The sequence below is a fragment of the Hyperolius riggenbachi genome, chromosome 3, assembly GCF_040937935.1.
Source record: "Hyperolius riggenbachi isolate aHypRig1 chromosome 3, aHypRig1.pri, whole genome shotgun sequence".
Taxonomy (NCBI): Eukaryota; Metazoa; Chordata; class Amphibia; order Anura; family Hyperoliidae; genus Hyperolius; species Hyperolius riggenbachi.
Window position 1 is genome coordinate 326,677,675 of NC_090648.1, and position 22,000 is coordinate 326,699,674.

At 46.7% G+C, this 22,000-nt stretch overlaps 1 protein-coding gene across 4 annotated transcripts in view; it reads left to right on the top strand.

Annotated features, from left to right (window-relative positions):
- The window catches only part of CEP290 (centrosomal protein 290), a 272,670-nt gene that overhangs the window by 50,303 nt on the left and 200,367 nt on the right, over positions 1-22,000 (top strand). The gene's annotated exons all lie outside the window — the stretch shown is intronic.

The following is a 22,000-nucleotide window of genomic DNA, read 5'->3' on the forward strand; positions in this document are numbered from 1 at the left end:
CAAGCAGTGCAGCTTAGTGTGGCAGCGCAAATACTATTTTCGAAGTAGGCACACTACTGCTGTAGCATGCACTACTAACTTACTCGCGCTACCCCAAAACGAACGGCTGCTCCAATTGTCCCACTCTAGATCCCTGTCAGGTCCAGTGACTTTGGAGGATGAGATCCCCGCACTTTGATTGGCCCAATAGGCTGCCTGCCACTTGACAGGCAGCCTATTGGACCAAAGTGCTGGGATCTCGTCCTACAAAGTGAATCAACCCCCAAGTCAGCTAGCTAATTGTACAAGCTGTTAGTCGGGATTTCTCCTGTCTGGGAAATTGCTGATGTTGCTGAAACCCAAGAGAAGCTGAAGACGTGTCTGACGCTTCCGCTGCCCAGCGGATTAACTGTATACACATCACCATGGCAATAGGGATATGAGCCCCCCTATATAGTGTTTTTTCTAACATTGCATTATTCTATAATATGTGCAGATTACACAACACTCAGCATTCAAAATGATTCTTTCAGAGCAGTCTGTGAAGTAATGACCTCTCCTCTCTAGCAGAGAAAAAGTAAACAGTTCACTTACAGTTGAGATAATAAAAGTCAGATAACAGCCCTCTCCACGACTAACTTAAGGTGGCCATACACTGGCCCGATTTGCGCCCGTTTCGACAGCAGATTCGATCACTGGGATCGAATCTGCTGCCAATCGTTCACGCTACACGCCGAATTTCGATCCATTCCGTCCGATCCCGTCGATCGCGCCGTGCGGAAAATAACCGTCGATCGCCCGCGGGTAAAGAGCGCATCGCTAGCGGCGTTCGAGTGCCCGACGACCGACGCAATAGAGCCGCATACATTACCTGCTCCGCCGCCGCGACTCCCAGGTCTCCGCTCTTCTCCGTCTCCGCTCTGGTCTGGTCTCCGGCATGCTTCCCTTCTTCCTGTCCCGGCAGGAAGTTTAATCAGTAGAGGGCGCTCTACTGTTTAAACTTCCCCCAGACAGGAAGAAGGGAAGCATGCCGGAGACCAGAGCGGAGAAGGAGAAGAAGAGCGGTGACCGGGGGCAGTCGCACCAGCGGAGCAGGTAATGTATGCGGACGGGGGGAGCGGCGGCAGCACCACCACAACAGATTGTGATCGGTTTCAGGCTGAAATCGGTTCACAATCTGTTTGCAGTAAAGGTAGCCATACGATCCCTCTCTGATCAGATTCGATCAGATAGGGATCTGTCTGTTGGTCGAATCTGATGGCAAATCGACCAGTGTATGGCTACCTTTAGTCGGAGAGCTTAAAGGGAAGGTTCAGGGTGGCTCTTAAAAAAATAAAAATGCCTATCCACTTACCTGGGGCTTCCTCCAGCCGTGGGCAGCCAGGACGTGCCCTCAGCGCCGCTCCGCAGCCTCCCGGTCCCCTCCGGTGGCCAACCCGACCTGGCCAGGCCGGCTGCCAGGTCGGGCTCTTCTGCGTTTCAAAATTCACCTCACGGGGGCGCGCTGACGTCATCGGACGTCCTCCGGGCTGTACTGCGCAGGCGCAGAACTACTGTGCCTGCGCAGTACAGCCCGGAGGACGTCCGATGACGTAAGCGCGCCCCCGTGAGGCGCATTTTGAAACGCAGAAGAGCCCGACCTGGCAGCCGGCCTGGCCAGGTCGGGTCGGCCACCGGAGGGGACCGGGAGCCTGCGGAGCGGTGCTGAGGGCACGTCCTGGCTGCCCATGGCTGGAGGAAGCCGCAGGTAAGTTGATGGGCATTTTTATTTTTTTAAGAGCCACCCTGAACCTTCCCTTTAATGGCTTGTTTGCATAGAGATAACAACTGGAGTTTCTCAACTCTTCCTGTACTGGAAACAATTAGACTGATGTATCTGATCTTAATGTTTTATTTCTTAGCTGTACTACACATACAAATCATAATATCATAATTTTTTTTCGCTTCAGTGTCTCTTTAAACATGAGTAAAGGTACCCATACATTGGCAGATGGCCAGCAGATTCGGTCAGCAGATAAATCCCTCTCTGAATGAATTTTATCAGAGAGGGACCTGTTGCTGCCAGTATAGTGCACACAGATTTCCAATAGATTCAAGCCTAAAATCTATTAAAAATCTTTATAGCTGCCTTCCGCCTGCCAGACCCCCAGGTTTCCCCTATGTAATGTGTACCCCCAGGCCCATGGCAAGAGCTCACCTGTCTGCTGGTGTGCTTCCTCCTTTGTCTTCCACTGGGACCCCTGTACTCCTTTCACTGGTGGCACGTGCTTGACCTTGTACATGCTATCTGGTCATGTGGTACCAGCAATCTGGTGGCAGTAGAGAGAAGATATGGGACACAGGAAAAGGCACGCCAGCAGAAGGTGAGCTTAAAGAGGAACTCCAGTGCTTTATTTTTACAATAATTATGTATAAATGATTTAGTGAGTGTTTGCCCATTGTAAAATCTTTCCTCTCCCTGATTTACATTCTGACATTTATCTCATGGTGACATTTTTACTGAGGCAGGTGATGTCAGTGGAAGGAGATGATGCTTGCTTTTTTGGCTGTTGGAAACAACTGTTATTTCCCACAATGCAACAAGGCTCCCACAGTGTGATGTCAGAACCATGGTCCTGACATCACGCTGTGGGAGGGGTTTCACCACAATATCAGCCATACAGAGCCCCCTGCTGATCCGTTTGAGAAATGGAGAAGATTTCTTATGGGAAAGGGGGTAGCAGCTACTGATTGGGATGAAGTTCAATTCTTGGTTATGGTTTCTCTTTAAACATTGTTTCAACATTCACCATGGGCCTGAGGGAAACACATTACACATGGAGGGAGACTGGCTGGTCGTCCTTCTGTCGTAGGGAAATTGAATGCCACTACCACGGCATACTGAGCCCTTTTCAGCCAGATAGGTCTTTCCAGCAAGCATACTGAATCAATTATTGATTGGTGCAACATCTCTGGCAAACTAAATCAGCTGATTTTGGTGTGCGGCTCTGAGAGCCGAGCGCCGAAACTGGGCGCCCGATAGCAGCAATGCTATGCTGCACGGGGTGCGTAGCAGTAATTTGGGGCTCTAGTGACTGCCAGACCCCGAATTACATAGTATTTAACGCCGCCTCTGAATTTAGCGACAGCGGTAAGAGCCGTCATTCGGCTATCACTGAGCCGAACTGAGCGCCGCCGAATTAATATGCACCCCTGGCAAACTTGGCATTATGATTGAATCTACTGGATATCAGTGCTGCAAATTGAGTAATATATGGGTACCTTAACAATGATTCCCGCTGTTAGCAGCTAATTACTTGTAAAGCAAGTTAGGGGCTTATGCACAGTCTGTTTTAGGAGGACAGCTGTAATGAGAGGTATATGGAGGCTATAAAGAATAATGGACTCGCACACCAGCAATATAGATTTAGAATGCATAAAGTTTGTATTGGTACAACAAATACATGCCACAGTACATTTATAACAAGAGGAATATTGTACAGCAGTACACCATGAAATATCACAGTAAGTGGAAGCAAAACACAAGGAGTCCACTGGGTACATACAGCATAGAACATTCACATGTCAGTATGAACATAAGAAATAGTGCAACAAAAGTTAGCAAGAGGTACATAGAGCATACAAACAAATGAGCAATCAAAGAATGCCCCAGAGGATTGAGTTATACCCTGACAGCGCCATTTCGGGGGGGGATGGGGGGTTTCCTTCGTCAAAGGGTATCAAGTAATAGACTCCTGCCTGGCTGCTGCAAAGGCAGGAGTCTATTTCTTGATACCCTCTGACGAAGGGAACCCCCCCGAAACGGCACTGTCAGGGTATAACTCAATCCTCTGGGGCATTCTTTGCCCTATGTACCTCTTTGCCCTATGTATGCTCTATGTACCTCTTGCTAACTTTTGTTGCACTATTTCTTATGTTCATACTGACATGTGAATGTTCTATGCTGTATGTACCCAGGGGACTCCTTGTGTTTTGCTTCCACTTACTGTGATATTTCATGGTGTACTGCTGTACAATATTCCTCTTGTTATAAATGTACTGTGGCATGTATTTGTTGTACCTATACAAACTTTATGCATTCTAAATCTATATTGCTGGTGTGCGAGTCCATTATTCTTTATTGTACTAGTAGGACTGCATTTGCAGCCCGGTTTACTGACTCAGCACCCATTTTGATTCTAGCCTTATTCACCCATGATATTTGTGAACCGGGTGTGCAAACCTTTTGTATTTAAAAGGTATATGGAGGCTGCCATATTTATTTTAAAACAATGCTCATTACCTGGCAGTCCTGCTGATACTCTGCCTCTAATACTTTTAGCCACAGACCTTAAAGGACTTCCGAGGCCAAATGTTCCCCCCAAAAATAAAAAAGTTAGATACCTGTATAACTTTGGTGGACTCGGAGGACGCCGTCCGCGCCCTCCGTGCCGTTTCCGCCGGGTCCCCGCCTCTCAATACCCCCCCGAATGGCTCCCGACCCCACGGCCAGGGTCGGGCTCGGCTGCCTGTATAAAGATGGTCACTGGCGCTGGCCGCGGCTGCGCACTCCACATGGCCGCTACTGCGGCTGCGCAGCTCTAGGGCCAACCCCCTAATCCACGCTACAGGAAAAAGCCTGTTGCGTGGATCGGGGGGGTTGGCCCTAGTGCTGCGCAGCCGCAGTAGCGGCCATGTGGAGTGCGCAGCCGCGGCCAGCGCCAGCGGCCATCTTTATACAGGCAGCCGAGCCCGACCCTGGCCGTGGGGTCGGGAGCCATTCGGGGGGGTATTGAGAGGCGGGGACCCGGCGGAAATGGCACGGAGGGCGCGGACGGCGTCCTCCGAGTCCACCAAAGTTATACAGGTATCTAACTTTTTTATTTTTGGGGGGAACATTTGGCCTCGGAAGTCCTTTAAAGAGGAGCTGTCAGCCATACTATCTCAGGAAAAAAAAACCCAAATATATAAGTGCCGTATATACTCGCATATAAGCCGACCCGCATATAAGCCGACCCCCCAACTTTTACCTAAAAACCCAAGGAAAAATGATTGACCCCCATATAAGCCGGGGGTAGGAAATGCTGGATTGGTGCAGGCCGCGTGATCCCCCCAGTATGTCCCAGTATAGCTAGTATAGTGCCCAATGTGGGTAGGTAGTGCCCCAGTATAGCTAGTATAGTGCCCAGTATAGCTAGTATAGTGCGCAGTCTGGGGAGGTAGTTCCCCAGTATAGCTAGTATAGTGCCCAGTATAGCTAGTATAGTACCCCAGTATTGGTAGGTAGTGCCCCAGTAGAGCTTGTAAAGTGCACAGTATAGCTAGTATAGTGCCCAGTATAGCTAGTAAAGTGCCAGGTATAGCCAGTAAAGTGCCCAGTATAGCCAGTAAAGTGTGCCCAGTATAGCTAGTATAGTGCCCCAGTATTGGTAGGTAGTGCCCCAGTAGAGCTAGTAAAGTGCACAGTATAGCTAGTATAGTGCCCAGTATAGCTAGTAAAGTGCCAGGTATAGCCAGTAAAGTGCCCAGTATAGCCAGTAAAGTGTGCCCAGTATAGCTAGTATAGTGCCCCAGTATTGGTAGGTAGTGCCCCAGTAGAGCTAGTAAAGTGCACAGTATAGCTAGTATAGTGCCCAGTATAGCCAGTAAAGTGCCCAGTATAGCTAGTATAGTGCCCAGTATAGCTAGTATAGTGCCCAGTATAGCCAGTATAGTGCCCAGTATAGCTAGTAAAGTGCCCAGATTAGCCAGTATAGTGCCCAGATTAGCCAGTATAGTGCCCAGATTAGCCAGTATAGTGCCCAGATTAGCCAGTATAGTGCCCAGTATAGCTAGTATAGTGCCCAGTATAGCCAGTAAAGTGCCCAGTATAGCCAGTAAAGTGCCCAGTATAGCCAGTAAAGTGCCCAGTATAGCCAGTAAAGTGTCCAGTATAGCCAGTATAGTGCCCAATATAGCCAGTATAGTGCCCAGTATAGCAAGTATAGTGCCCAGTAAAGCGAGTAAAGTGCCCAGTATAGCCAGTATAGTGCCCAGTATAGCCAGTATAGTGCCCTGTATAGTGCCCAGTATAGCCAGTATAGTGATTCCCCCCCCCCCCCCCCGGGGCCGGCGGTGCGATTACCTGTTCTGCCGGTGGCCGCTTCCTCTAATCCGGGTGCCCCTCTCGCTCTGCTCTCCATCATGCGTATAAGTGTATCACAGCAGCGTGCCTGGCGCCGGGCGCGCTGCTGTGATACACTTATACGCATGATGGAGAGCGAGAGGGGCACCCGGATTAGAGGAAGCGGCCGCCGGCTGAACGGGTATTAGCAGCGGAGGGAGCGGGCGGGCGGGGGGCCGCGGACCACCACCCACCACCCAAGACTCGCATACAAGCCGACCCCCCAACTTTTGGCCCCCTTTTTGGGGGTCAAAAATTCGGCTTGTATGCGAGTATATACGGTAGATAAATACTTGTTCTACTTACATAACATATGTATTGCACTGTCCATGTTATGATTCCTGTGAATTTTATAAAGGAAAAGTAGATAATCCTATTCTAGACAGTTTCCATACTTACTGTGGCTATTTTGAAGCTAGTCGTGATGTAATATCCGCCCTTAGTCTCCTCTGCCAGATTTGCCCGCCCTTCACTATTGAGAAATTTTGGCCAATCAGAGAGGAACAGAGGTGTGGGTGGGGAAAACAGGAGGGAAAGAGGCTTCAGCCAATCCGGCTGCATTAGTTAAGTCTGAGGGGAAGTAGAGAAGCAAAAAAAGACAACCCAGCATGCCCTGCAACTTCTCTTTTGTGTACCAAATTTTCTGTATACCGAGTCATGTAAACTGGGGAATGATAATTTATCACCAAGAAAAGTAATAGTGATTTTAACTTTTGGATTGCCTGATTAGCATCCCTATTACTTGTTTACCAGATAAAAATAAAGAATTGATTTTTGATTTTATGCCCGACAGTTACTCTTTAACCACTTCCCGACCGCCTAGCGCACAGAGGCGGCCGGGAAGTGGAGCCCTTAAGGACCGGCTCACCCACAGAGGCGGCGGTCCATTTAAGGGCATGGGCGGAGCGATCGCGTCATCCGTGACGCGATCCTCCGCCGCCGCCTGTCACCGCTCGCCCGCCGCAACATCCCGCCGGCTATACGGAAGCGCCGGCGGGATGTTAACCCCGCGATCGCCGCATACAAAGTGTATAATACACTTTGTAATGTTTACAAAGTGTATTATACAGGCTGCCTCCTGCCCTGGTGGTCCCAGTGTCCGAGGGACCACCAGGGCAGGCTGCAGCCACCCTAGTCTGCACCCAAGCACACTGATTTCTCCCCCCCCCTGCCCCAGATCGCCCACAGCACCCCTCAGACCCCCCCCTGCTCACCCCCCAGACCCCTGTTTGCACCCAATCACCCCCCTAATCACCCATCAATCACTCCCTGTCACTATCTGTCAACGCTATTTTTTTTTATCCCTCCCCCTGCCCACTGCCCCCTCCTGATCACCCCCCCACCCCTCAGATTCTCCCCAGAGCCCCCCCAGACCCCCCCCTTCCCGTGTACTGTATGCATCTATCCCCCCTGATCACCTGTCAATCACCCATCAATCACCCCCTGTCACTGCCACCCATCAATCAGCCCCTAACCTGCCCCTTGCGGGCAATCTGATCACCCACCCACACCAATAGATCGCCCGCAGATCCGACATCAGATCACCACCCAAGCGCAGTGTTTACATCTATTCTCTCCTCTAAACACCCACTAATTACCCATCAATCACCCATCAATCGCCCCCTATCACCACCTGTCACTGTTACCCATCAGATCAGACCCTAATCTGCCCCTTGCGGGCACCCAATCACCCGCCTACACGCTCAGATTGCCCTCAGACCCCCCCTTATCAATTCGCCAGTGCATTAGTTACATCTGTTCTTCCCTGTAATAACCCACTGATCACCTGTCAATCACCCATCATACACCCCCTGTCACTGCCACCCATCAATCACCCCCTGGCACTGCCACCCATCAATCACCCCCTGTCACTGCCACTCATCAATCAGCCCCTAACCTGCCCCTTGCGGGCAATCTGATCACCCACCCACACCATTAGTTCTTCCGCAGATCCGACGTCAGATCACCTCCCAAGGGCAGTGTTTATATCTGTTCTCTACCCTAAACACTCACTAATTACCCATCAATCACCCCCTGTCACTGCTACCTATCAGATTAGACCCCTATCTGCACCTAGGGCACTCAATCACCCGCCCACACCCTCAGAATGCCCTCAGGCCCCAGCCCTGATCACCTCGCCAGTGCATTGCTTGCATCTATTCCCCCCTCTAATCACACCTTGAGACACCCATCAATCACCTCCTGTCACCCTAGCACACCTACCCATCAGATCAGGCCCTAATTTGCCCCGTGTGGGCTCCTGATCACTCGGCCAAACCCTCAGATCCCCCTCAGACCCCCTTCCGATCACCTCCCCAGTGCATTGATTGCATCTATTTTCCCCTCTAACCACCCCCTGAGACACCCATCAATCACTTCCTGTCACCCCCCTAGCACTCCTATCCATCAGATCAGGCCCAATACAACCTGTCATCTAAAAGGCCACCCTGCATATGACTGGTTCCACAAAATTCGCCCCCTCATAGACCACCTGTCATCAAAATTTGCAGATGCTTATACCCCTGAACAGTCATTTTGAGACATTTGGTTTCCAGACTACTCACGGTTTTGGGCCCGTAAAATGCCAGGGCGGTATAGGAACCCCAGAAACGGACCCCATTTTAGAAAAAAGACACCCCAATGTATTCTGTTAGGTGTATGACGAGTTCATAGAAGATTTTATTTTTTGTCAAGTTAGCGGAAATTGATTTTTTTTTTCTTCTTCACAAAGTGTCATTTTTCACTAACTTGTGACAAAAAATAAAATCTTCTATGAACTCGCCATACACCTAACGGAATACCTTGGGGTGTCTTCTTTCTAAAATGGGGTCACTTGTGGGGTTCCTATACTGCCCTGGCATTTTAGGGGCCCTAAACCGTGAGGAGTAGTCTAGAAAACAAATGCCTCAAAATGACCTGTGATTAGGACGTTGGGCCCCTTAGCGCACCTAGGCTGCAAAAAAGTGTCACACATGTGGTATCGCCGTACTCAGGAGAAGTAGTATAATGTGTTTTGGGGTGTATTTTTACACATACCCATGCTGGGTGGGAGAAATCTCTCTGTAAATGGACAATTGTGTGTAAAAAAAATCAAATAATTGTCATTTACAGAGGTATTTCTCCCACCCAGCATGGGTATGTGTAAAAATACACCCCAAAACACATTATACTACATCTCCCGAGTACGGCGATACCACATGATTGGCACTTTTTTGCAGCCTAACTGCGCTAAGGGGCCCAAAGTCCAATGAGTACCTTTAGGATTTCACAGGTCATTTTTGTTTCAAGACTACTCCTCACGGTTTAGGGCCCCTAAAATGCCAGGGCAGTATAGGAACCCCACAAATGACCCCATTCTAGAAAGAAGACACCCAAACGTATTCCGTTAGGAGTATGGTGAGTTCATAGAAGATTTTATTTTTTGTCACAAGTTAGCGGAAAATGACACTGTGAAAAAAAACAATTAAAATCAATTTCCGCTAACTTGTGACAAAAAAATAAAAACTTCTATGAACTCACCATACTCCTAACGGAATACCTTGGGGTGTCTTCTTTCTAAAATGGGGTCATTAGTGGGGTTACTATACTGCCCTGGCATTTTAGGGGCCCTAAACCGTGAGGAGTAGTCTTGAAACAAAAATGACCTGTGAAATCCTAAAGGTACTCATTGGACTTTGGGCCCTTTAGCGCAGTTAGGGTGCAAAAAAGTGCCACAAATGTGGTATCGCCGTACTCGGGAGAAGTAGTACAATGTGTTTTGGGGTGTATTTTTACACATACCCATGCTGGGTGGGAGAAATACCGCTGTAAATGGACAATTGTGTGTAAAAAAAAAATCAAAATATTGTCATTTACAGAGGTGTTTCTCCCACCCAGCATGGGTATGTGTAAAAATACACCCCAAAACACATTGTACTACTTCTCCCGAGTACGGCGATACCACATGTGTGGCACTTTTTTGCACCCTAACTGCGCTAAAGGGCCCAAAGTCCAATGAGTACCTTTAGGATTTCACAGGTCATTTTGAGAAATTTCGTTTCAAGACTACTCCTCACGGTTTAGGGCCCCTAAAATGCCAGGGCAGTATAGGAACCCCACAAATGACCCCATTTTAGAAAGAAGACACCCCAAGGTATTCCGTTAGTAGTATGGCGAGTTCATAAAAGATTTTATTTTTTGTCACAAGTTAGCGGAAATTGATTTTAATTGTGTTTTTTCACAAAGTGTCATTTTCCGCTAACTTGTGACAAAAAATAAAATCTTCTATGAACTCACCATACTACTAACGGAATACCTTGGGATGTCTTCTTTCTAAAATGGGGTCATTTGTGGGGTTCCTATACTGCCCTGGCATTTTAGGGGCCCTAAACCGTGAGGAGTAGTCTTGAAACGAAATTTCTCAAAATGACCTGTGAAATCCTAAAGGTATTCATTGGACTTTGGGCCCTTTAGCGCAGTTAGGGTGCAAAAAAGTGCCACACATGTGGTATCGCCGTACTCAGGAGAAGTAGTATAATGTGTTTTGGGGTGTATTTTTACACATACCCATGCTGAGTGGGAGAAAGATCTCTGTAAATGGACAATTGTGTGTAAAAAAAATTAACAAATTGTCATTTACAGAGATATTTCTCCCACCCAGCATGGGTATGTGTAAAAATACACCCCAAAACACATTATACTACTTCTCCTGAGTACGGCGATACCACATGTGTGGCACTTTTTTGCAGCCTAACTGCGCTAAGGGGTCCAAAGTCCAATGAGCACCTTTAGGCTTTACAGGGGTGCTTACAATTTAGCACCCCCCAAAATGTCAGGACAGTAAACACACCCCACAAATGACCCCATTTTGGAAAGTAGACCCTTCAAGGTATTCAGAGAGGGGCATGGTGAGTCCGTGGCAGATTTCATTTTTTTTTGTCGCAAGTTAGAAGAAATGGAAACTTTTTTTTTTTTGTCACAAAGTGTCATTTTCCGCTTACTTGTGACAAAAAATATCTTCTATGAACTCACTATGCCTCTCAGTGAATACTTTGGGATGTCTTCTTTCCAAAATGGGGTCACTTGGGGGGTATTTATACTATCCTGGAATTCTAGCCCCTCATGAAACATGACAGGGGGTCAGAAAAGTCATAGATGCAAAAATTCACTTTTGCATCTATGACTGAAAATGGGAAAATTCACTTTTTGTACCATAGTTTGTAAACGCTATAACTTTTACCCAAACCAATAAATATACACTGAATGGGTTTTTTTTAATCAAAAACATGTTTGTCCACATTTTTCGCACTGCATGTATACAGAAATTTTACTTTATTTGAAAACTGTCAGCACAGAAAGTTAAAAAAATCATTTTTTTGCCAAAATTCATGTCTTTTTTGATGAATATAATAAAAAGTAAAAATCGCAGGAGCAATCAAATAGCACCAAAAGAAAGCTTTATTAGTGACAAGAAAAGGAGCCAAAATTCATTTAGGTGGTAGGTTGTATGAGCGAGCAATAAACCGTGAAAGCTGCAGTGGTCTGAATGGAAAAAAAGTGGCCGGTTCTTAAGGGGTAGAAAGCCCTAGGTCCTCAAGTGGTTAAACAAGCATGCAACAGGTCAGATGTTTCTGACAATATTGTCCGATCTGACAAGATAGGCTCCATGCTTGTTTCTGGTATTATTCAGACACTACAGCAGCCAAATAGATCAACAGGGCTGCCAGGCAACTGGTATTGTTTATAAGGAAATAAATATGGCGGCCTTCATATCCTTATCAATTCAGTTGTCCTTTAAAGGATCCAAAGTAATTATTCCTGATATCAAAGTGGTGACTGTATGCATGAGTAAATGATTTGTGGACATCGTGCGGGCATTCTTCTATATCTATCTGCAATTGGGTTGGCTGCCCTGGTCCTTGCACTGTCCTGGAGGAGAGAGAGCGTTTTTTTCTACTTCTTCCATGAGCAAATCCATTGTGCCGATTGACCAGTTATGTAAGGAAATAATATTAATAATGTCAATGTACAATACAATACAATAATACAATAACATTTGTAAAGCGCTTTTCTCCCATAGGACTCAAAGCGCATAGCTGTGTCTCAGATTAATACAGGGTTGCAGGCTGGGTTGTGTTACAGAGGAGATAGTCAGATGTTCATGAATGCCAGACTGTGATTGTTCATGATCAATTGGGTCTACTTAGCTGCTGTGTTCTGAATAATCTGATTGAAAATACAATTTTTCACTAAAAACCACACCGTTACTGGGCATCCTAAATCATTGGTGCCCCATTTGACAGTTTCTAGCCAGGCAGGTCAACAATCCCATGTTATAATATTATAAGCATTCAACACCCATTTATAATGAGCACCTATAGCTAGGGGCATAACTGTATGTCACAGAACATTCCTGCAAAACTTTTAGGGGGTCCCCCATTCCTACATCCAGACCCGCAGATCAGCATAGCGGCAGTGACGACTGGGGCTTATCGGGTCTCTCCGGTGTTCCCGCTGCAGACACTAGGTGTACTCTCTGGTCTCTGTCTTCCTCGTAGTCTGGGTTTCTCTGCATGTTGTAGGACTTCAAGCTACATGTGGAAGAATGAGAGGAAGGCAGAGCGACCATAGGACACCTAGGCCCTGGTTGCCACTACCGCCACACTGATCTGTGGGTCTGACACAGCCAGGGTAGCATGGGAGAGGGGTTCTGATGGATAAGTAGGAAGGAAGAAGTCCGAGCCCCTCCTCTGCACTGAGCCCCCTTGCAGTCGACTTCCTGCTACCTCATAGTTACGTCCGATTTAACAGGAGAAAAGACAAAAGTAATGACTCATCACAATTCTGCTGCTCTGCTCTATCCAATCAGTGTAGTCTGGTTTGTTTGCTTTTGCAGAAGTGGCCAAAAAAGGAGGGTGAGAATACTGGATACACAATGTGACTAGGATATTTAATCTCTCCAGCAGGGTTGCTCGGGTAGTACTTTTTAATACCCGCCCGGATCCGGGTACCCAGATACCCGGATCCGATTTGGGTATCCGGATCCGACCTTGCGGATATCCGAGTGAATTCGGATATCCGACCAAATTACCCGCGGGTACCAGACCTAATCGGGTACCAGGATAGAAAAACCGGAAGTGCCCTTTAAATAGCTTTAAAAAGGGTTTTTAGGGTAAATGATGCATGTAGCATCATGTTTTTTTTAAAGGGAAACATTAATTTATTATTTGGTGGACATAAAATGGAAAAAAAAAAAAAGCTGTCAATTAACATCAGGACTAGGTTCCAGACAGCGGTCGTGCAGCCCACATTGTGTCCAAAGTCCAATCGCACAACTGGGACATGACTTGTGTTTTGGGTTGAATATAGGTGGTGGTATCAGCAGCAGTGGCCTGTGGCACCGTGGCGATGTGAGCCAGCGCCAGCTTGCTTCAGCCTCTTGAACTCCTCATGCTCAACAACATGTTTTTTGGCCAGATGGGCGATGAAGCTGGAGGTGCCATACTTGTAGGGGTCACAACTTCTGCTCATCTGTAGTTTGCACACATTGCATATGGCAAACTTGCTATCCAATGAGGGCAGAGTGAAAAAACCCCAGATTGGGGAGGTGAAGATTCCCCTGCGGCCTGAATGGGATCCTGTGGCAGTTGGGGGTTGAGTGGTGCGGCTGGTGGTAGCGGCAGAAGGATGTGGTGGGTCCCGCATTCCATGGCCACTGTCTGCAATGCTGATCCTCCGTGCCAAACCCACCGACGCATCCTCAGAGTCAGAGCTGACATCCCCATCCAGTGGATGGTAGACACGGTCCTTCAGCCCATCATCAACATCATGCTCCCCCTCCTCAAAACCCAGAACATCCTCCTCAAACTCCTTGCAGCTAACAGCCTTGAGTTCAATCGTGGCGTCTGGAGCGAAAAGCTCGCTGACTGAGGGTAGGCTGCCCCCTAGGGTCGACACTGACACGGCAGACCTTCTGAGGGTGGTCTTAATGTTGCTCCCTGTCCTCTTGCCCTTGCTGCCCCTCCCCCGGGTGCCGGTGCCAGCAGACATTGTACAACTTATACGTGATGATGTCACCAGATGATGTGGGGTACTTTTACTTTTAATCCTATTTTCTCCCTAACCTATACTGTCCTGCTGGCCTGCACAGCACACACAGACAGGACCTAACTGAGTGAATGAAATCGAACAATTACACTAGCTAGCAAAAAAAAAAAAAACCAATAGAACAGTAGTGTAGTGAAGGTGTTTAGCACTCAAAGCTTTAGGTTTATCACTGTATACAGACAGCACTTGCTAAGCCAACAGCACTGGAGCAAGTCTGTCAGTGACCAGCCAGCCAGCCACACAAACAAGGACGATCTTTCTCATCATGCCAGCCCTCCTTATTACACAGGGGGGCTGGCCAGGGTTCTCCTCTGTGATTGGGTGCCAGGGCTTAGGCTGGGAGGCCTCTGATTGGCGCAATGAGGTCAGGTGGGGCTGGCCAGAGTTCCCCTCTGTGATTGGTTGCTAGGGCTTCTGCTGGGAGCCCTCTGATTGGCTGGGAGCCCTCTGATTGGCTCAATGACATAATCTCCCTTGTTACAGTACCCAGATCCGGATATCCGTAGGATATCCGCAGGTATCCGGTTTATGCGGCCAGATACCCGCATAGAGCTATCCGGATATTGGCCCAGGTATCTGGAATCCAGATCCGACCCGGATAGCGGAAAATGGTCGGATACCATAGTTAATCCGGGTACCCGGGATCTGGATGAGCATCCCTGCCCTCCAGGGCTGTGTGGCTCGGGCCCCTTCAGGACTAGAGCCTTTTTTTCTTTTAACCTCCTTGGCGGTAACCCCGTGTGTGACACGGGGTAAGCCGCCGGAGGGTGCCGCTCAGGCCCTGCTGGGCCGATTTTCATAATTTTTGTTTTGCTGGACGCAGCTAGCACTTTGCTAGCTGCGCCAGCACTCTGATCGCCGCCGGCCCCTGCCCGATCGCCGCTATCTGCTGCGGCGCGGGCCCCCCCCCCCCCTCCAGACCCCAGCGCTGCCTGGCCAATCAGTGCCAGGCAGCGCCGAGGGGTGGCCCGGGACTCCCAATGACGTCCCGACGTCAGTGACGTCGGTGACGTTATCCCGCCCCGTCGCCATGGCGACGGGGGAAGCCCTCCAGGAAATCCCGTTCTATGAACGGGATTTCCTGATCGGAGATCGCCGAAGGCGATCGAAGCGGGCGGGGGGGATGCCGCTCAGCAGCGGCTATCATGTAGCGAGCCCTCGGCTCGCTACATGATTAAAAATTTTTTTTTTTTTTTAAAAACTGCTGCGCTCCCTCCTGGCGGTATTTTTCATACCGCCAAGGAGGTTAATTTTATCTTTGGTTGGTTCACAGTGATCATCCGTTCAGGAGCTGATCAGAATATCTTTGCTGTTTGCATCTTTGCTGTTTCAGGATTATCTACAAACTCTGCATACATTTAACTACTGGCAGCCCCAAAGCAGTTACAAAACATCTTAATCATAAGATTGCCTAAACAGGAATGTACAGCTTTAGGCTGGTAGGGCATTTCACATTCAGCTTAACATATTTTTTTCTTTCTGAACAGCCTCTGTCGAATTGTCTGTACTAAGACACAACTGCTGTGTTGACATGTTGTTTTATGTTGACACTTTAACATGATAATTTGGCCCTTTTTAGTTCATTGCTGTAAGGTTTAAACTGGTTTGTACCAACTAGTAGTACATCAAAGAGAGTTTTTATATTCTGTTCATTTATCTTTTCTTTTTAGGGCTGTTGACATTTTTAGGATATGTATCATTTTGCATGACGTGGCAGGCACCCATATGATTTCAATGCAACCCAAATTCCTCCAGCCACCTATTGCTTCCTGTGTGAATTCCAGGCATTTTTCAACAAAGAAAATGATCTACTCTCAAAAGACGTTTTAAACCACATAAGTAGTATTACCGTTAATATTTAGACATTACTGGCCAGAGTTTTCTGTATCCCGGGAATGGCTTTAAGTTGAGGAGGCCTATAGAAATCTGGCTTTGCTGTTAATCCCACTTTCCAAGTGTGTGAGGTTCCCAGCAGTACATTAAAATGTGTTTTCTGTGACAAGACATTGGGAAAGGTAATGACTTGCAGACCTCTGGAGGGTCAAATAATCACTATCTGCAAGTTATTAGTACAAATGTTAGAGGAGAGCTATAACCAAGAGGCCCCACATTATTATGGGGTCAGTAAATGTACAAAGTAGAATATGATTCATTGGTTGCCACCGTGGATGGACTGTGTCATCACTCTCACGTTCCTTTATAAATCATTCTTTTTTTTTTAATGAACATCTGCACAGCACTGGCACAATATGCTGCTTTACTGTCCAGGGATAAGGATACTTTGCATTCAAGCTCTGATGTAGTCATGTGTTGTGGCAGCACCTGTCATTGATTAAAGCAGGCTTCTGCCTTGGCAACAAAACTGATGCTGGCAAATATATATTAGCCAAGACCTGAGAAGGCTTGTTAGAATATCTGAATTTATGGCTCAAAGGCTGTTGTACAATGCATTTTTTTTATCTTGTTTCTATTTCTATGGGTTTTCTTAATAGTTTTTTTACACAAGGGGTAGCCGTTTTGCCTAGTGACTGAGTAGTAAGCACTTGCTTAGTTTTGCAACATTTGCTGTTGCTTTCCAGGCGTCCTTCTAATCAAGCTGGTGGTTTCTTTGTATATCACTGATGACATTGGGTGCATGATGCCCAATGATAGTGGTAAATGGTGCCAATTTTTCAAGCACATGCAATTGAAACCTGTCAGGTTGGCAGGATGCTGCCTTACACCCCCAACAATTAGAAACTAACCATGCCAAAACCAGCTGAGGGATCCAATACATTAAATGGGGCACTACGGTGAAAATGTTTAAATTTTAAAATATGTGCAAACATATACAAATAAGAAGTATATTTTTTCCAGAGTAAAATGAGCCATAAGTTACTTTTCTCCAATGTTTCTGTCACTTACAGTAGGCAGTAGAAATCTGACAGAAGCGACAGGTTTTGGAGTAGTCCATCTCTTCATAGGGGATTCTCAGGTATTTATTTTCAAAAGCACTAAGGCTGGTTTCACAGTGGGACGTTACAGGCGCACGTTAGAGCAGCCTGTAACGCAGCCCACCGCACAGTAATGAAAAATCAATGGGGCTGTTCACAGTGCCCACGTTGCGTTACATTGTAACACTGCGTCACAAGACAACGTACTGCATGCAGTACTTTAGACGCGGCTGAGCCGCGTTAGACTGCTTGCACATGCTCAGTAATCTTGTGGAGGAGCGGAGAGCGCCCAGGCACATGGCTAATTAATATGCACTGCACGTTGTGACGTGCAGTGTTTACTTCCTGGAGCGGCCGCTCTGTGCGGCGAGGCCGGCGGGACCATGTGATGCCGCATGCGCACAAGAGTGCGCATCACGGCATCACTGACGCCAGAGTGAGCTGCACAACGCGGCTCACTCTGACGTCCAGATCCAGCACCACCAGGCGTTCCGTTAGGGGGACGTTATGCGACCCTAAAACGCCCCCTCTAACGCAACGTCCTGGTGTGAAATTAGCCTTAGTGAATGGCAGTTGCTCTGTCCAACTGCCAAAAGACTGTGTAGTGAGCAGGAAAGCTGGCCAGCATCATTGTTAAAATTATTTTTAGGGAATATCTTTATAAAGAATAAAAGCCTTGCTGAGACTCCCCTATGAAGATATGGACTAGTTCAAAACCTGACACTTCTGTCAGATTTCTACTACCTACTGTAAGTGACAGCAACATAGGAGAAAAGTAATTTATGGCTCATTTTACTCTGGAAAAAAAGTACTTCTTATTTATGTTTGCACATATTTTAAATTTTACAATTTTTCGCCATAGTTTCCCTTTAAACACAAGCACATGCACCTCTAGCCAGCTTAGGCAGTGCTGGCCTCCTATTTCTTGCGGTTATCAAGCAGTCTGCTGCTAACTTCTGGCCTGTTTATTTTTAGTACGGATTTGGCTTTTAAAAGAACTAAAGTAGGATTAGAGTTAGGTCTACAGTAGGGGTGGGCAAAATTTTAGACTTGGGTGCCACAAAGCGATTTTAAATATGACAATGGGGCCGGACTAGTGTAGGTAACCAACATTCTCCCCCACCCCTATCCGATCCAAGTTTGCCCCTAGTCTTATTCCAGCCCCCAGTTCAGATAGCCAATTACCGCCCCCCATATAGCAGCCCCTCCCCCACCAGTTTAAATAGCCAGGTGTTCCAGTGTTAACAGGCCCCTTACCATTGAAGTAGCCAGGTGCCCCTGTATTAGCAGCCCCCTCACCAGGAAATAGCCAGGTGTCCCTGTATTAGCAGCCCCCTTACCAAGAAATAGCCAGGTGCCCCTGTATTACCAGCCCCTTACCAGGAAAGTAGCAAGGCGCCCTTGTATTATCAGCCCCCTAACCAGATAGCCAGGTGCCCCTGTATTGGCAGTCCCCTTACCAGTACAGCCAGGTGCCCCAGTAAGTAGGCAGGTGCCACCGCACCATTACCTGCCTGGATCCCCTCACGTGTAGAGTCCTTTGTGTAGGCTTTTTCAATAATTCCTGGGAGGTCTGGCTCTAGCACCTCCTCTTCACTTCCTGGCCGCAGTGGCTGGCCCTGCCGTGTGTCCCGCCCCGTCCCTCCATTCCGCTCATAGATTGGAGCTGTGGAGGAGGGCGGAAATAGTTTCCTTTGAATGTCTGTGCGTTCGCCCCTCCAGTCCAAGTGTCAGATAGGAGGGGCCGGTGCTGATTAGGGTGAGAGTGACAATGCCTTCCCGATGTCTGTCTGTGGCTGTCTGCTGCCATAGAGAGATGAAACTAAATCCGACTCAGCATCGTTGGGTCGGACGAAAAAGGGGAAAGGGCCGGATATGGCCCACTTGTCATAGTTTGCCCACCCCTGGTCTATGGACACAAACTGGAAGATTGTAAGCACTCTGGTGACTGTGTGGGTCTGCAGTTTCATGAAGCCAATGCCCAAGTTATTTTAACATAATTAGTGGTAAGGTTAGTTTTAACCAGCTGTGGTGCAGTTTTCTCTTGCTTGAGTTTGGTAATTGCTAGCTCTGGTTATTGACTCCAGCATGGTACATGCAGTGGGTTGCAAAAGTATTCGGCCCCCTTGAAGTTTTCCACATTTTTTCACATTACTGCCACAAACATGCATCAATTTTATTGGAATTCCACGTGAAAGACCAATACAAAGTGGTGTACATGTGAGAAGTGGAACGAAAATCATACATCATTCCAAACATTTTTTACAAATAAATAACTGCAAAGTGTGGTGTGCGTAATTATTCGGCCCCCTGAGTCAATACTTTGTAGAACCACCTTTTGCTGCAATTAACGGCTGCCAGTCTTTTAGGGTATGTCTCTACCAGCTTTGCACATCTAGAGACTGAAATCCTTGCCCATTTTTCTTTACAAAACAGCTCCAGCTCAGTCAGATTAGATGGACAGCGTTTGTGAACAGCAGTTTTCAGATCTTGCCACAGATTCTCGATTGGATTTAGATCTGGACTTTGACTGGGCCATTCTAGCACATAGATATGTTTTGTTTTAAACCATTCCATTGTTGCCCTGGCTTTATGTTTAGGGTCATTGTCCTGCTGGAAGGTGAACCTCCGCCCCAGTCTCAAGTCTTTAGCAGTCTCCAGGAGGTTTTCTTCCAAGTTTGCCCTGTATTTGGCTCCATCCATCTTCCCATCAACTCTGACCAGCTTCCCTGTCCCTGCTGAAGAGATGCACCCCCCGAGCATGATACTGCCACCACCATATTTGACAGTGGGGATGGTGTGTTCAGAGTGATGTGCAGTGTTAGTTTTCTGCCACACATAGCGTTTTGCATTTTGGCCAAAAAGTTCCATTTTGGTCTCATCTGACCAGAGCACTTTCTTCCACATGTTTGCTGTGTCCCCCACATGGCTTGTGGCAAAGTGCAAACGGGACTTCTTATGCTTTCTGTTAACAATGGCTTTTCTTCTTGCCACTCTTCCATAAAGGCCAACTTTGTACAGTGCATGACTAATAGTTGTCCTATGGACAGAGTCTCCCACCTGAGCTGTAGATCTCTGCAGCTCGTCCAGAGTCACCATGGGCCTCTTGACTGCATTTCTGATCAGCGCTCTCCTTGTTCGGCCTGTGAGTTTAGGTGGATGGCCTTGTCTTGGTAGGTTTACAGTGGTGCCATACTCCTTCCATTTCTGTATGATCGCTTGAACAGTGCTCCATGGGATGTTCAAGGCTTTGGAAATATTTTTGTATCCTAAGCCTGCTTTAAATTTCTCAATAACTTGATCCCTGACCTGTCTTGTGTGTTCTTTGGACTTCATGGTGTTGTTGCTCCCAATATCCTCTTAGACAACCTCTGAGGCCCTCACAGAGCAGCTGTATTTGTACTGACATTAGATTACACACAGGTGCACTCTATTTAGTCATTAGCACTCATCAGGCAATGTCTATAGGCAACTGACTGCACTCAGACTAATAATGCACACACCACTTTGCAGTTATTTATTTGTAAAACATGTTTGGAATCATGTATGATTTTCGTTCCACTTCTCACGTGTACACCACTTTGTGTTAGTCTTTCATGTGGAATTCCAATACAATTGATTCATGTTTGTGGCAGTAATATGACAAAAGGTCGAAAACTTCAAGGGGGCGAATACTTTTGCAACCCACTGTAAACATGCTCGGAACTACCGTAGTTCTGTTTGTGGTTAAGCAGTACAGGGTCTGGTTATTTTTCATATATTGAGGGCTGGAACCTCAAACCAAATCTGACACCAAAAGGCGAGTACTGGTTAGGGATATTGCTTAGGATTAGGCATATATTAGGTGATTTAGGGAATAGGTTAAATGATGGATTTCATTAATTGTTAGGGGTAAAGGGGGTGGGGGGTTGTGGCAGGCATCAGGAAGGGGTTATTGTTAGTGAGTGGGAGATTATTGGGTTAAGCATCAGGAAAGAGTTGGAAACTAGCCAAATCTGTGAGCTATCAAGAAACTAAAATCCTTCCATTCCTTGCCAGCCTGGCTCTTGTTATGCTGGGAACTCATTGTAAACTACAATCACAACAGGAGTCCTCTGTCAGCCAGTTGGTGCAGGCAGGAGATTAAGTAAAAGTAAGGGAAAATGAGACTTATCATCTACAAAAATTTGAATATCGAGCAAATGTTAATTTTTTTCAGTAATGCAACTTAAAAGGTAAAACTAATATATGAAATAGGAACCCTCTGCAGATGTTTTGGATTAATTAGCTGATTAGAGTCTGACACTTTGAGCCTCGAATATTGAACATTTTCACAATATTCTAATGGTCTGAGATTTCGATTTTGGGGTTTTCATAAGCTGCAAGCCATAATCATCAACATTATAACAGATAAAGGCTTGAAATATCTGGCTTTGCATGCAATGGGTCTAATTCATATATTAGTTTCATCATTTAAGTTGACTTACTGAAATACATTAACTTTTGCATGTTGTTCTAATTTTTCACTTGTACTTGATTTATCTTCAAGCAGAAATTTTGATTATTATAAAAACCAAAGTAGATAGTTTCCTTTAAGAGTGAATGTAATATTTCTTGCGTAATTTCCACTATCCTATTTCATGTATTGAAGATACTTTAACTCGTGTATTGCAAAGTTACACAAACCTCACTTAATCTGTTGTACAATATTGAAAATAAATCTAGTTAAGTGTTCTAATTATCGGAAGTGTGTCTTCCCCTTTTCAGTATGTTGAAAATATCCTGCTGTTAGTAGTATGTGATTTGCTCAGGGGCTGCTTATCATTAGCATTCCTTACATGAGTTGTGCATGTCACACATCTGTCTTGTGGTTTCCTGTAAG